We start from the raw sequence: 17,461 nt of genomic DNA on the forward strand, positions 1-17,461 counted from the left end.
TGCACTAGAAGGCAGCTGAGCAAGTGGAAGATGATTGATAGTTATCTCGAGTTTTGGGAGCCAAGCCTCCCTGATTTTAAGGAAGCTGTTAGTAGCTTCAGATGTATAAGTAGAGATGCCTAGGGCCTCACTAGGGTTGGATTTTTTTCTTGTGTAAACTCTGCTCAAATTTCGAGCTTACTATTTTGTGACAGTTCTATGTAATCTTGCTATTTTTTGATAATGAAGATGGAATCCTTTTTGAGCTAGCACTGAGTTACCTCAATGGGCTGAAGCTCTTGGGTTAGGGCCCAATCCAAGTAGCCAAGCTCCTCTTTACTTGTGTTTGTATACTTTACTTTAGTTTGTAGATTAGTTTGCTGTTAGATGTATTTCTCTTATGATTAAAAATAGGTTGCTTTTGATGATTTAGTAGTTTGCTTCCATTTGTGCTTTCTGTAGTAGGTTAAGAAGTGATCAGAGAAGATTCAAAAGGCTAGAAACAGTGTCTTGGCCTCTCTTCGTCCCTCTAGGACCATGATTTGAAGCAAAGAATCTCTTGTTGCCCCCAAAACACAGATTTTCCTCATTTTAGGACTTCTAGTGTTTGCAGCCCTCTAGTAGGTTAATAGTCCAGTTTTTCTCACCTTTAGATCTTCTTTATCATGTTCACTTCCTGATTTGCAATATTCCTTTGGCATGCTCTTACAACATTTTTCAGCATTTCCTTATCTACATCATAGTTTAGGCCATTTTAATGCAAAACTCTGTTTTTCCTAAGATGCACTTATTTCATTGGTTGCTTGATTTTTTTGGTTGACTGTTAGTTTCTATGCAGCAGATCTCTTCCAGCAGTAGGCCATCTTACCAGTAGTCACACTCCATCTGATCCAAGCCCTATAGATCTCCCAAACCTCACCTCAATTCTGCCCTAGTTTTCCTTCATTTTCCATAGAACTTCTTCCTCTCTCCTTGAGCAAACCCAGTCATCTTTCTCTCTCCTGGTGATTCATGGTAGACCTTAGGCACCCTAACACCTCATTCCAACCTTCATCCACCTTTTCCTCCTGTGATTTCCCTGTGTCCTCATGTAGTTTTTCCTGTAGACTTTCTTTTGAAGACCGAGTGTTGGAAAAGCCTCCAGAAGGCCACCTAAGACCTCCTAATATCCATCCACACCATCCTACATCCTCCCAAGCTCCAAAACCGCCTTCTAATGCCACCTGTTCACTACCACACACACACACAATAAATTAGATGCATGTTAAATTCACATAAAAACATGTAAAAATCCAAAAATATGTTTTTTGCTTATTTACTTCCAGAAATAGCATGGTTAGATGTTGTTTACTTCCTTGAGTAGGTAATGGCATTTCTTTCATGGTTTTCGTAGTGTTTTTGGCAAAAGTAGAATTAGCTTGTTAATTAGGGTTTACCAGGCTTTGCTTTACATTCCAGTCTTTCTCCTTTCTGCAGTTAGAATAACATCTGTAGAGTAATATTTCTTTATTTTCATCACACATAGAGCTTCTTCTGAAATCTATAGAAGTTGGCTTGAGCTCCTAGTGATCTCGTGCCGACTGACCAAGTGACACCATACAACGAGAACTAGTACTTGTGCATATAGCATCGACACTTCCAAGTTTGTTACGAACTACCGTGTTGATAAAAGTAAAGTTGGTAGCCCAGAAGTTGCAGCATTCTTGCTGCAATATTGATGCTCACCATTTTTTGGCGCCATTTCTGGGGAAGAGTCAGAGTATTATGTGATTACTGCTTTCTTCTATTTCCTATTGTAACATTATGCTAATAGTTTATTTCGGCAAAAGTAGACTAGTCATTTCTTTTCTTTCAGTTCTGCATTTCCTTGCTTTCCTTTTCAATTCTGCAAATTTCCATTCAGCAAGTTCATTTCAGCTAGTTGCAATTTGTTTTGTTCAAGCATAATTTCAGTTTATGTAGGTACTTTCAGTGTGGGAAAAAGAAACAAAAAAAAACCAAAAATATTTCCTTTCATGCCTCGTAGGAGTAGAGATAACTTAGGAAAATTTTTGCCCAACACCCCCACTGCTTCACACAGTCAATCTTCTCTCTTCTTCGGTGGCTACAATCAAGAAGAACCCTTAGGTGGGCATCCAGACATATTTGAAGAACCTATAGGGGAAGAAGAAGAAGAAAACATTCCTCTGGAGCCAATGGCTGAAAACAGAAATGCTAGGGGAAATGGAGAGAGAATAGAGGGCACCTTCCCCATTTGGGAGACCAATGGGGACACCAAAATGAAGAATATAAGTCCTTCAACCCTACCTCGCTTCCATGGTCTAACTACAGAAGATCCTGACACCTTCTTGTTCGAGTTTGTTGTCATTTGTCGAACTTATGACTGTGCAGAATATGAGCAAAAGTTGAAATTGTTCCCTTCTACTCTCAAGGATGTAGCATTGCGCTGGTTCATGGGATTACTTGGCAATAACATTACAACTTGGGCTCAGATGCAGCAGGCCTTTAACAACAAGTATCAATACTATTGTAGGTCAAAAGAAACTAAAGAAGAAAACTTCCAAATGACCATAGGAAGTGATGAGTCCTTGGAAGACTATGAAGAGAGGTTCCAACCCAGTGACAAAAGGGCCAGGTGTACACTTGACCCTGAGTCTCTGAAGTTGGTCCTTCTCAGGGGAATTCGGGAAGACCTTTTAGACACCCTCCATCTACTAGCTGGGGGAGACATCTACCAATTATCCTATGAGGACATAAAGACTGTTTTTAGAAGCCATTCTAGAGCAGCCAAAAAGAAAGGTAGGGGGAGTCAACCCATAGCTAGTACCTCTTCTTCCAATTCATCCATCAAAGGTGAAATTGGAAACATGCTGGAAGACTTCAAGAGTGAGATGTTGCAGACTCTTTCCATGCAAATGGATACCTTACATATCAAAAGAAAATAAGAGGAAGCAGAGAGGGCTTTGGCCATTTTTTGTCCTAGATGCACTAGGAGGCATCCTAGGAATGAATGCCCATTGAACTCTATAGAAGTTTGTTCAGTCTGTGAAGAAGATCATTCTACAGATAAGTGCCCTTCCTTGCCCAGACTTAAAGTTGTATACCAAGGGGCCGAAGGAGTCACTGAACACATCTTTTACATAAACCAAAGGAGGCCGCATGGACCTAGACCATGCCAGCAGGGGATGCAAGGGACATCTCAGGCACTACAACCCCAACCAAGTCACCTCCATACCTTCTTGGGGCCCCCCTACTCATCCTTCCTGGTCCAGGCTCCTCCTTGGTCCTTCACATCTCAATATCATGCCCAAATAGCCACCCATTCATTTCAATCCTATGCTCAGCCGCAACCTCAGTGGAATGCATCTCATCAGGGGTGGAGGCCCCAATACAACTCTATTCCCACTCTTCTGCCTCCACAACCTCCCCAACCACAACCGTTACCTTCTACTCCACCAAGGCAACCCCAAATGCCTGCCCAACGAAATCTGAACCCGAACAATAGATAGGCTCAACAAATGTATAGTGGGGAACCATCATGTCTAACTTATGTTGTGGAGATTCAAGAAATTAACTTGAGATCTGGGAAAGTTCTCCCAGATAGCCAACCTCCACCCAGGGAGGTTGAGGAAGATAAGAGGAAAGCGAACCTAAAGCAAATCCACCCTTTCCTGAGAGACTATCCATTACAATCTAGCCTACCCCAAAAGAGACTGAACTCCTTCGAGAATTGAAACATTTATGTGTGAAGATACCACTTCTCCAAGCCATAAAATATGTGCCTATCTATAATAGGTTGATCAAAAAGAAGTGCTTTAGGAATCCAGGAAGGCGCAAGAGAGATGCCCCAACCATAAATGTCATAGGACAACTGTCCGACATGATGTTGGGGCAGATAATCTGTCCAAAATATCTGGACCCTGGAAGCCCAGTAGTTGATGCCCACATCAATGGCACAATGGTCCCGCATACCTTGAGATCTAGGAGCTGCCATTAATGTGATGACAAAGGACACAATGTTCAAACTTAACCTCCAAAGCTCCTTGAGGAAGACCATGACAGTGCCGCAGCTAGCAGACCGCTCCATTGTGACCCCTGAGAGGATTGTGGAATATGTGATGGTCTCCATCGATTCTTGGGAGTTCCTTGCTGATTTCTTAGTTCTCCAGCCAAAGGCAAAGCTCACTTGGTATCCTCTCATTCTGGGAAGACCCTGGTTGGCTATAGCCGATGCCTACATCAGCTGCCGAGCTGGGAACATGACCATAAAGAATGGGCACATGTCCAAGCAGTTAATCCTATATCCTCCTGCCCAACCCTTACTAGAACATTATCTACCTCCTCTCTGGTTGGAGGAGGAGGATGAAAATGAAGTTTATTCTGCACCACTTTGTACATTAGAAATCGCCATGGGGGGAAAACCGTAAGATGGGGATGATATGATTGAAAATTTGATTCAGAATCCGCCTCCCAGTGTATCACCATTAGAAGAAATAGTAAGAGAAACCCAAAACAACCCCGCAACTAATCTCTGTGTGGCCGACCCCATTTCTCTCCGTGTTAAAGATATAGAGTTCGGCCCAGAAATAACATTGAAAATCAATCCATCCCTATCTACTTCCCAGGAGAAGGAGCTATGAAACATACCGAGAAAACATCTAGATTCCTTCACCTGGAGTTATAAGGAGATGAAGGGAGTGCACTCTTCAGTATGTACTCATCATATATACATCAAGGAATATTTCAAGCTAGTCAGGCAACTTCAAAAGAGGATGAACCCAGCACTTAAAGATATTGTTAAGGAAGAACTACAGAAATTGCTTGATGTAAGATTCATCTATCCCATCTCTGACAGTGAATGGGTCTCACCTTTGGTGCTAGTGCCAAAGAAAAAGGGTAAGTGGAGAATCTGTGTCGACAATCGGGAATTGAACAAAGCCACTAAAAAGGACCATTTTCCTTTACCTTTCATAGATTAAGTGTTAGACGGTCTAGCAGGGAAAAAGTTTTTCTCCTTCCTAGATGGGTTTAGCGGGTACAATCAGATTCAAATTAGTCCGAAAGACCAAGATAAGACCACTTTCACTTGTCCTTGGGGTACCTTTGCATACCGAGTCCTTCCTTTTGGTTTGTGCAACGCTCTAGCCACTTTCCAAAGAGCGGTATTGAGTATATTTTCTGAACTGGTTCATGATGCAGTAGAAATATACATGGATGATTTTACTCCTTATGGTTCTGACTTTTAGGAAGCTTTATCTAACCTATGAAAAGTTCTAGATAAGTGTATGGAGATGAACCTGTCCTCAGTCCAGAAAAATGTGAATTTTTGATGACTGAAGGGACCGTGCTAGGTCATGCAATATTTTAACAAGGACTGCAGGTGGACCCCAACAAAATTGCCATTATCCAAAGGGTCCCACATCCTCAAAAGGTGAAAGATGTCGGAAGTTTCCTAGGCTTAGCTAGATATTACAGGAGATTCATTAAAGAATTTAGCAAGATAGCCTCTCCTTTGTTTGGCCTCCTAGGCAAATATGTTGAGTTCATATGGTCAGAAAATTGTGAAGAAGCCTTAGATACCTTGAAGAGTAAGCTAGTAACTGCCCCCAATTCTTAGAGGCCCAAATTGGGCTCTACCCTTTCACATTCACACAGATGCTTCGAACAAAGCAATAGGAGCAGCCTTAGGACAAATTGATGAAAAGTTACCTTATGCCATATACTTTATAAGCAAAAACTTGTCAAAGGCAGAGTTGAACTATATAGTGACCGAGAAGGAACTCCTAGCTGTCGTGCATTCCTTAAAAAAATTCAGACATTATATCATCGGCTATTAAACTTTTGTGCACACTGATCATGCTACAATTAGATATTTAAAGAAAAAACTAGATGTAAATGCTTTTATTATTAGATGGTTTCTTTTACTGCAGCAGTTTGATCTGACCATTTTTGATAAGCCTGGTAAAGAGAATGTTGTTGCTGACTTTTTGTCTAGAGTAAATTTGCCTGCAGGTGAAGAAGGATTGGTGGATGACTAAATGCCAGATGAACACCTATTTGCCATATTAGTACTCTCTCCATGGTTTGCTGATATAGCAAACTACTTGGTTTCAACACAGTTCCCACCACACCTATCCTCAAAAGAGAAGAGAAAGATAGTAAGGAAAAGTGCCCCTTTCACCTGGATTGGAGGCAATCTCTTCAAACTTGGCCCAGATTAGATCTCGAGAAGATGTGTCAGGGAGGAGGAAGTCTTTGACATCCTCCTGACCCTGTCATGATGGGCCTTGTGGAGGTCATTTTGTAGCAAAGAGAACCGCCTTCAAGATATTGCAAGCAGGCTACTACTGGCCCACTCTTCATTAGGATGTGACGAGATACACGAGCCAGTGTGATCGGTGGCAGAGGATGGGGAAACCCACTCCAAAGGAGGAAATGACCATGCAACCTCAAGTGAACTTTGAGCCATTTGAGAAGTGGGGCATGGACTTTGTGGGGCCTATCAACCCCCCTTCAAAGCAGAAGAAGTAAATCATTGTGTGCACCGACTACCTGAAAAAGTGGGCTGAGAAAAAAGCAATAAAAGCAGTGACAGAGGAAAAAGTAGCTGAGTTTTTGAGGGAAAACATATTTTACAAGTTCAGGTATCTGAGAGAGTTGGTCACAGACCAAGGCAGTCAGTTCACTTCCAACTTGATTGAAGACCTACTCACACATCATAAGATCAAGCACAAGACTTCCACCCCTTACCATCCACAAGCCAATGGGCAAGTGGAGGTCACTAACAGAGCATTGGAAGGGATCTTAACCAAGGTAGTGAGCAGCAGCAAAAAAGACTGGGCAGACAGATTAGTTTAGGCCACTTGGGCCTACAACACAACATGGAAGACCACCACCTGGCTCACACCCTATGAACTGGTCTATGGGAAGAAGACTTTGCTGTCAATAGAGTTTGAATTCAATACCCTAAGGATGGCAGCTCAGCTAGACCTAGACCTCAGCCATGCATAGAAGGAGAGATTACTTCAGCTCAATGGATTGGATGAATACAGATTGCAAGCCCTTCTCCATACAAAGGTAGTTCTAGTTCAGAGAAAGATATGGCATGACAGAAATATCAGGGAGAAGCAATTCCAAGAAGGAGATTGGGCACTACTCTATGATTCAAGATACAATGATTTTAAAGGCAAGCTGAAGACAAGATGGCTGGGCCCCTACACTATGGATAAATGCAATGACAATGGTTCAGTTTTGATCAGAGCCATTGATGATGAAGCCATCCCCATGCTTGTCAATGGACATCAGTTGAAATTCTACAGGAAACCCCTCTCCAAGTGAGAGTTTATTGAAGATTTAAATAAAATAGTGATGGTAGTGGAGCATGTCTTACCTTCCACTTCACCCACTCACTAAAGAAAAAAGAGAAAAAATAAGAACTCAAGTGAAAACCTCCATGAGGTGCTTGAGTCCCATCATTGGGTTGAAAACCTCTTCTGAGGTGGCCTAGTGATGTAAAGAAAAAGGGAAAAGAATAAGATCCCTGGGTGAAAACCTCCCTTGGAGGCACCCAAGGTAGGAAATTAAGGTGAAAACCTCTCTGAGATGCCCTAGTTGTTTTCAAAAAAAAAAGAAAAATATTGCATTGCGGGTTTGTAGGAGGACTACAGGGAGCAGAAGAAGGTGCCAAGGGGACCCTGACATTCATACCAACATCCATCTCATCTTCTCCACACCTTCCTCCATCATCTTTAGCATCTCTTTCACCCCACTGTACCTCTTCTTCCAAAACTATGTTTTCTACAAGAGGCTCTATTTTTTCTAGAGGAGGTTCCTGTAGGAATTATAGAGAGCCAAAAGTGTCTACAGAAGGCAGTTTGAGGGACAAGAAAAGCTTCATGAGGAACTTATAATCCCTCTTACCATCTTCAAACCTCCTTGCCATCATTTCCAAGCCTGCATCACACTCCAACCATCATTATTATTTCTTTCCAAGGAAAAAACACAGAAAAACAGTTTTTCAGTTTTGAAAAAAACTAAAATAAAAGGAGGAAAAGGCACCATTAAATGTACCTGAATTTTACCTACTATCCCTCCATCATTCATCTCCACCTCTGGCATCATTCTCGAGCTCCAAGCACATGGAAATAGCTAAAGTTTCAAGGGGAGAAACAACTACAGGAGCTCTTGTAGGAATTCCTGTAGCAGCTGATCCCATAGAAGTCTAGCACCAACAGAAAGGGACCACATCTAAAGCAAGAAAAGACACATGCAGCTCAAATACAACAAAAGAAAAACCTGCAAAAACATACAACAACACATCAGCAAGTAGAGACAACATGCATGAAGGAAAATGAAGGCATGCAGCAGAGAAAGCCACAACACCTCACAGTGGATGGCAGCGAATACACTCGAATCACAGGTAAGTAGTTAAGTCACTCCTCTATCTGCATTTGTGTAATTAGGAACCATATGAAGGAAACGAGATGGTTGAAATCGAAAGAAGGAAAGGTGTTCAGTTAACTTGGCCACCTTCATTTAGTTGACTCCACTTAATTGAGATGTCACCCACACATGCGCACAATCAACTCAAGCAAAAGATGCTAAGGACAGGTAGTGGGAGGAAGAGTTAACTATGATGCATTAATGAGGGGATGATTGCGAGGTAGGGTCATGATGACCAAGCAGGTGGGGACCAATGATCCTAATCCAGGCAACGTACACCTTGCCATCTCAACACTCATAACCAAAAATAGCCATAAAAGGTAATGGGCACTCCTCCCCACGCATTCTCACCACCTTTTCTTCAGTTTCTCCTAGTAAATCAGTCACACAACAATCTTCTTATGCCTCCATAGCCTCGTATCCACCATCCTCCATTGATTTCCTCCATATTTTTTCTCTCGGCATTTTCTACAGGAGCACCTACAGGAAATCTACAAGAGGGACAACAGACTTCTACAGGAGGGGTAGTGAGCCATTTTGAAGGGAGGAAACGTGATTTTTAGCACGAATTTCAGTCTAAAGAGGTAGGGTTCATGAATGCCCTTTGTTGAATGTCAAATTGTGAAAGAGTTGGTCTCAAATTGAAGATAAAATGAGTCTTTAAGAGGGTGGAAATACATAAAAAAAAGTTATATTTTTTCTTGAAAAAAAAACAGTCCCCTTTGTTTTTCCATTTTCACTCAAAATTCTTTGTCTCCACCTCCATATCTGGTTTTTCAAAAGAAGTACAGGCAGTATGATAGTGGGGTTTATGAGAAAAGAGCGCACTAACTCCACTAGACTCCATGCACATCCTCAAGTGGTGGAAATATTTACAAGGGAAAACTGGATGAATTTCGTTGAGAAGTTTAGAGGGTTTGATGATGAAATTGCCCATGAATTTGCTTTCTCTCTGGTCCCTCACACAAGAACTCATGCTACTGTAACCATTAGAGGCCTCTCCATAGAAACAACCCTTGAATTCATCAGTGGGGTCACTACCCTTCCTCTTGGGCTGCCGTGGAGTAAAGAGGAGAAACCAATTGGCCAGGCTGCTAAGAAGAAATTTCTCCAAGATAATGAAACCCTTGTTGAAGACAAAAATGGAATTAGGAGGGCTAGTATACCATATCCCTGGGATGAGGTTAACTACCAAGTGATCAAATACATTTCTTGTGAGGGGAGGTACAACATTGTTTATGGATATCATTTCAGAATCTTCCAAGAATTGAGATATGACATGGATACCCCAGCACATCAAAAGCTCAGTATCCCCTACTTTCTCCTTCAGTCCCTCATTAACTCCAGCAACAAATTACAAGAAGGAAATTCACAACAGCTAGCTCACCATGGCCTAATCAAGATCCTAGTAGAAGAAGCCCTCCATACCCTTACACTCCCTATAGCATGGGAAGTTTTCAAAAATATGACAGTTGAGGATGACATCAAGGCATTAACCTATGATGTCAGTCCTACTGTCAGTGAGGAGGGAGAATAGCAAGGAGGAGAAGATGAAGCCTGTGGTGACATAGCAGAGCAAGAGAGGAAGGAAAAGAAATAGAGGAGGGGAGAGTTGAAAAAGAGACAGATAAAGAGGAGGAAAAAGAGACAGAAGAGGGAGAAAAGAAAGCAGAGAGGGCATAGAAAAGAGAAGAGTCCCATGGAACTTTGGAAAGAGAAGTAGCAACTGCCCTCAGTGCCCTCAGTACACCAGGCAAGCAGAAGCAGAAGAGGAAAGGAACAAACCCCATGTATTTCAGGGCAAGGAAGAGTACCAGAATTAAAACAGGCAAACCTCAGCCCTCATCAAAGACTCCCATTAACATTGAAGATTCACCATTTTCCAAGGTGAAAGAATCTCCTTCCAAGACACCCATAACCTATGAAAGGAGGACTACAAGATTTTCTACATGGAAGGGAAAGACAATTCGATAGGACCCCAAACCAGACCTATAGGAGGCTAAAACAGTCCTACAGGAGACACTGTCCAAACTACAGGAGACAAAGAAACTTGAGGAAAAGATAGGAGGACAGCCAAAGGTGAAAGAGGAATCAAAAGAGCTATAAGAACCTAACCCCCAACCTAATGTTGACTCCTATTACAGACTACTTGAGGGAGGCAAGATAATCCCACAGAAATTTTCAATTCCACTGTTTTTAGAATTGGAAAAAGAGAGAAGGGGAACACATAGGTGGATGCAAATAGCCAAGTCCAAAGGAGTTGAGGATATTGGCCACATGGAAGACAAAATCAGGGAAATGGGCAGGGAATTGAGTGCTATCAGAGACAGAGAAGCCATTACAAGAAGCCACCTTGAGCACGAGAATGAATTACTAAGGAGGCCGCGACAGGAGAAAGAGACTCATTTGGCATACATGGCCAGCTTGTCCATAGAAGACTACAATGCAGAACACTAGCGAAATCTTATGGCCTGTATCTGAAGGATCAATGGCTTCAATTCCAAATAAAAACTTTGGCACAAAGAGGTAGCATGCCTTTCCAAAACTACAGGCAGTTCATGGATTTGTGTGACCATAGCACCTTCGAGGACAAAGCAAAGATGGCAGAGTTTTGTCTACACAACATGGACCTCACAGACCTGAATGTATGGGACCCCAATGCCAAGCTAGGGGATCTGCAATTAATGGCCATTGCATCACGGATGAACCATGAAGAATTTAGGGAAACATAAATGAAAATATTGTTAATAAAAGAGCAGAATGAACCATTGATGATAAGATTTGAGCCATCAAATCCTATGACACTCATCAGCACACACAACCTGCTTGCCAATGACCCCCAGATTTCCCCTAAATATCTAGCCAATCAGGAACAAGCCATTGCACACTTTGAAGATATGCATAGGCTACTTGGGGATGAATGTATGCATGCATGCATGAGAAGATGGAACACCCTACCCCACAGCTTGCAGATCAGAGAATACCATTCCCCCATGAGGCTAAAGGAGGCATTGAGAAGAGTGCCAATGTACAAACACTCCATGCAAAGGTTGAAGGTCAACTAGATTGGCCTCAAATTGAGTCCTCCACTCATATTAGGCATGTTGGAAGGCAGAAGAGAAGAAGAAGAGGAGCAGTGGAAGGACATAGGCAAAAAGGCAGGATTCTATGGAGAACATGAGTAGACTATATTAGAAGCCTGTAATGCTAGGGAGGCCACCAGGGCCATGAAAGACGAAGAGATTGACTAGGTTGCTCAGAGGATGAGCAACACCTTCAGTGGGGGGGTGATGATGAGCCTCGTAAATGGGTAATTATATGGGCTCGTTTTACCTCATAACATAGTCAAATAAACCATTCTCTTAGCTTATTGTATGATTTTCTGATTATATTTATGCTTATAGGGTGAGTTGAGTTACTTATTATGCCTTGTGGTCTAACATGTATTTAATGCAAATTATTGATGGATTTTGAGGTCAAAGTCAAGGATCTAGTGGTCAAATTGTAGCAATAACTCGAAGTAGACAAAGGAGAGGACTTATAAGAGGGAATCCCCCTCATTTATTGCTCCTCACTTTGAATTCCCCTTCATTCAGCTCGGAGTACAAGCAGCAGAATCATGCACTAGAAGGCAATCGAGCAAGTGGAAGATGATTGATAGTTATCTCGAGTTTTGGGAGCCAAGCCTCCTTGATTTTAAGGAAGCTATTGGTAGCTTCAAATGCATAAGTAGAGAGGCCTAGGGCCTCACTAGGGTTAGATTTTTTTCTTGTGTAAACTTTGCTCAAATTTCGAGCTTACTATTTTGTGACACTTTTATGTAATCTTGCCATTTTTTGATAATGAAGATGGAATCCTTTTTGAGCTAGCACTGAGTTACCTCAGAGGGCCGAAGCTCTTGGGTTAGGGCCCAATCCAAGAATCCAATTGCTGGCATTATGATGCATGTGTTGTACTTGATGGCAACCCCCCTCATAGAAGACCATCTCACTTATATACATTCAGAAGAGATATCAGATGTAACATAATACATAAGATGCAGGACAGCTCAAAGGAATCAAATGGCAAGTTCTTAGTAAGCTTTGCCATCAAGTCCAAAGGGGGAGATTGTTGGCATTATGGCTAAAGTGTTGTCCTTGATGGCAACCCATTCAGGTGGTAGTTCACTATTCTTCAAGTCAGCAGCAGAAGTTGATGATCAGCTCTCATTTTATTGAAAAATTATGAAGGACGCAGGAAGCCAGTTCAGAAGGTGCGTACCCGCAGGTATACCATGCAGAACCCGCGTCCAAGGACGCAGGCCAGCCGTTCAGGGGGTGCGTCCACCCAGTGCACACATTTCAAGGCAGAGAAAAGCACGTGGGGGTTTCTTGTGTGGTATCTAGCCGACGGTTTTGTGTTTCTATGGTGTCGGCTCGTGGTATTGTTCCATGTTTTGAGGAGGAGCTTGCCTATATAAAGTAAAGGAGATCATTTGGATTTTGCAAGTCTTGGGTTGAACATCTTATGAGGGCAAGATCTGGTCTAGATCTAAACAAGGCGAATCTGATGGACCGAGATCTCCTCGGCTCTTGCTCGGATCTATAGATCTGATTGTCTGGGTTACTCCTAAAGTCTTGAAATCATCTTTGCCCAGAGGGACGCAGGTGCAGTAAGGGTTCAAGTGCATCCGGGACGCAGGAGTGAATTATTTCAGGTGCGCCGGACGCAGGTGCATTATTTCAGGTGCGCCGGATGCAGGTGCAGGAAGGGTTCAGGTGCGCCGGGACGCAGGCAGTTCAGTGGACTCAGTGCGAGGGACACAGGCTAGCAGTTGAGTAGGGTGCGTCCGGGACGCAGGCTAGCAGTTGAGCAGGGTGCGTCCAGGGACTCAGGTCAGCAGTTGAGCAGGGTGAGTCCAGGGACTCAGGCTAGCAGTTGAACAGGGTGAGTCCGGACTCAGGCTGGCAGTTGAGCAGGGTGCTTCCTTCTCTTAAAATCTTTGTTTATCATTGTTGTGTTCTGGGTTTGGTCCTATTATAGTTGATCTGGTTACTTCAGTTGATTGGGTGTTTCAGAAGGTTGTTTGAGCTTCAATGTTGTTGTTGGGTCCAGTATGAAAATTGGATGAAATGTGGCCTTTCAGTTTATGGGTTGTGCTTCAGTGTATCCAGTATGAAAATTAATGAAATGTGGTACTTGAAGGAGAGAAGATTGTAGGCTGGCACCTACGTACTAGTATCTAAGCTAGTACAAGAGCTAAAGGAAATCTTTGGAGCATTGTAGCAGGTAGTAGCCTGCGTACTAGTAAATGGATCGGCTAGTACAAGAGCAAAGGGGGTTGTAGCTCCCGTACTGGTATAAGGCTGCACCAGTACAAATATTGTAAAAGAATTTTCTTATTAAGAAGAAGATTGAGATGACTTGCAGCAGGTGGTTTTTCTCCCGCATTGGGTTTCCACCTTACATCATTGTGTCCATGTGTGTGCCTTATGTGTGATGATCTACTTTATGTTATTGCATCTGTTAACTAATAATATGGTTGATAATGTTCTAATGCACTCATTGAAGATCGATTAACTTAATCATAAGAAGTTGTGGAAGTAGCATATATGAATCTGATTATGGAAATGAAAAAGTTTTATTAATATGATAATACTGATTCACCCCCCCCCCTCTCAGTATTATTTCCAACAATTGGTATCAAAGCAGGTCCTTTGATAGAAGCTTGATCGCTTGAAGGAGATCCGTGGAACAATGGGAAAGAAGCTTAAGAAGAAAGCTAATAAGAAAAAGAAGTCATCTCAGAAGAACTATGACAGTGGAAGAATCGATTGGGGATTAGGCATAAGAAGCTCTTCAGATTCAGAATCAGATTCAGAGTCATTATCAGGTATGAATGTGTTATCCTCTGATGTTCCAGCTATATTTCCTTGTGAAAGAGATGAAAGTGATAGCGAAACTACTGAATTTGCTCTTATGGGTGAACAAGAAAGATATCAAATAGAGGCAGAATTTAAAAGGCTGACAGACAAAATTAGAGATCAACAAGATCTATTAAACAAAAAGGAATGTGATTTCAAAGAAGAAGCTACCAAACTAAGGGCACAACTAGAAGAAGGAAACAAGGTAAGAAAGCTACTCAAGGACAAGGAAGACCAATGTCAAAAATTGCAGCATGAAGTAACATCATTAAGAAAAGAAGTCAACGAAAGAAGCACAACCATCAAGAAACTCAAAGATAGATCCAGCTACTATGAAAATCTTGAAGCTACAATCCTCTCACTAAAAGGAGATCTTGAAGAATCAAAGAAGCAGAATACAGATCTACTCCAAGCTATTGCAAAACAAGAAAACGAAGTCACCAGCTTAAAATCTCAACTGGAATGTGCCTTCCGAGTTCGTCAAATGCAGCAGGATCTGTATGAAGAACAAGAAAAGGAAATTCTCAAACTAAGGGAACAAATGGAAGAAGGAAGGAAAGCTGAAGAAATTTTGAAAAAGAAATCCCTTGAAAAGGAAGAACAGCTTCAAGTTGAGGTAAATATCTTGAAAGGTAAACTAGAAGAAAAGGATAAGCTTTTACGATTTCAAGATAGCTCTAAAGTATTGGATGATATTCTTAGTAGTCAAAGGTCCCCTGCTATAAAGACTGGTCTTGGTTTCCATGAATCTGTTGAAGGTGAATCTAGTTCACAAGGTGAGGCAATAAACTCTAAAAGGAAATCTAAAGTGATCAACGAAGAAGTGAAAGATCAATCTCATCATCAACCAAGGAAAGAGATTCCTCAAAGAAAATCCTTTACTCCTCCTATGAATAATGTTGAATGTTATGTATGTCATAATCTTGGACATGTTGCAGCAAGATGTAGAAGAAGAAGAGTTCAAGACCATTATGCAGAAAGGTCATCTCAATCAAGGTACTTTTATGGATATTGCTTTGCTTGCAATATGTTTGGTCACAAAGCTACTGATTGTTACAGGAGGAATATGAAACATGTAAGATGTTATGCATGTAACAAGCTTGGACATATAGCCAAGGAATGCAGGAACAAAGTTTGGGCACCATATCAAAAGGAGAAAATGTCATCATCACGCTTGAAGATATGGAGGAAAAAGGAAGTATAGTCAGAAAAGGATGGCACAGTACAATGTACAGACATACCAGAATCAGAGGAAGCTGAAAGTACAGGACGCAGTGCAGTAACAGGAGACCTGCGTGCGGACGCAGGCCAGACCAAGTCCAGGTGTGTCCAGGACGCAGTTCAGTAACTGAAAATCTGCGTGGGGACGCAGAGCGACTGAGGATCAGGTGCGTCCCTGAAGCAAAAGGACGCGGCGAAATAGTTATTTTGGGTGCGTCCCTGAGTAAAAGTACGCGGCGCGATAGTGTTTTTGGGTGCGTCCCTGTAGCAACAGGACGCAGCATAGCAGAAGATGAAGTGCGTACCTGTCTCAAAGCATTTATTGGCTGATTCTTCTTGATATGCATGATCAGATTTAACAGATGGCACTGGTTCAGGGGGAGCATATGTCTTAAATGCATTGTTGGCATTATGGTCCTTGGTGACAATGCTTATGATTCATCTTGCTATTATGAGTTGGTCACATGATCAGATGTATGGTTGATTCTCTAATGATGCTTGCATGAAGTCTTTATCCTTGGCACATATATGGATGAGGTTGGCTGATTTCGTGGATGATTACTCAAAGTCGCATTGTTGGAGACATGATGATGATGAGTCACTCATACGCATTTCATGATGATGCTGACATGAGCATGATGCATAAATTCTTTCTTGGCACAAATAGATGAGGATTGTTGGCTGGATACAGGGATGATTATTCATACATATGTTGATTGATGCTGATGCTTTCATTTGATGGCTCTTGATTCATGTAGATCTGGATGGTTATGAGTTGATGATACTATGGAGCAAATTATAGAGTGCTGTTGTTTGTCATGATCTTTAGATGTTTGGAAGGTCGTAGCAAGACTCATGTTGTAATGGTCTATCTATTATAGTCATCTCTTCAGGTCATGTAACGGCCTATGTCTCCCCACTATGCATGGGATAAAGATGTAATATATTTGGTTCTCATATTTCTGATGTATTCCCACTTGGTTGGATGGATGATCCTTATTGTGATGGGTGATGGATGTATGTATTGAGTTTTTTTGGTGATAGGAAGGTCATTTATGATATATATAGAGTCATGTTCTTCTTGTAGAACATCCTTTTGCAGACCTTGCTTACAGTCAGGGGGAGCTTGAGCATGAACAGCACCATACAGCAGAGCAGACATCTCAGCTGGTTCTCAGAAAGACCATTATCAGATTGGAGCACCATGACATATACAAAGGGGGAGCTCATTCAGAGACTTCAGCAGATCTGGTTCATAGTCAAAGGGAGCATGTTCTTAGGGGGAGCATACCCCTTTGCCCTTGATGTCAAAGGGGGAGAGTGATCTGGTGTTGTTGCCATCAAGTCCAAAGGGGGAGATTGTTGGCATTATGATGCATGTGTTGTACTTGATGGCAACCCCCCTCATAGAAGACCATCTCACTTATATACATTCAGAAGAGATATCAGATGTAACATAATACATAAGATGCAGGACAGCTCAAAGGAATCAAATGGCAAGTTCTTAGTAAGCTTTGCCATCAAGTCCAAAGGGGGAGATTGTTGGCATTATGGCTAAAGTGTTGTCCTTGATGGCAACCCATTCAGGTGGTAGTTCACTATTCTTCAAGTCAGCAGCAGAAGTTGATGATCAGCTCTCATTTTATTGAAAAATTATGAAGGACGCAGGAAGCCAGTTCAGAAGGTGCGTACCCGCAGGTATACCATGCAGAACCCGCGTCCAAGGACGCAGGCCAGCCGTTCAGGGGGTGCGTCCACCCAGTGCACACATTTCAAGGCAGAGAAAAGCACGTGGAGGTTTCTTGTGTGGTATCTAGCCGACGGTTTTGTGTTTCTATGGTGTCAGCTCGTGGTATTGTTCCATGTTTTGAGGAGGAGCTTGCCTATATAAAGTAAAGGAGATCATTTGGATTTTG

The sequence above is a fragment of the Pinus tabuliformis genome, chromosome 1_2 (genome assembly GCF_031772625.1).
Source record: "Pinus tabuliformis cultivar Carrire ecotype Pingquan chromosome 1_2, CPIR1, whole genome shotgun sequence".
Classification (NCBI taxonomy): Eukaryota; Viridiplantae; Streptophyta; class Pinopsida; order Pinales; family Pinaceae; genus Pinus; species Pinus tabuliformis.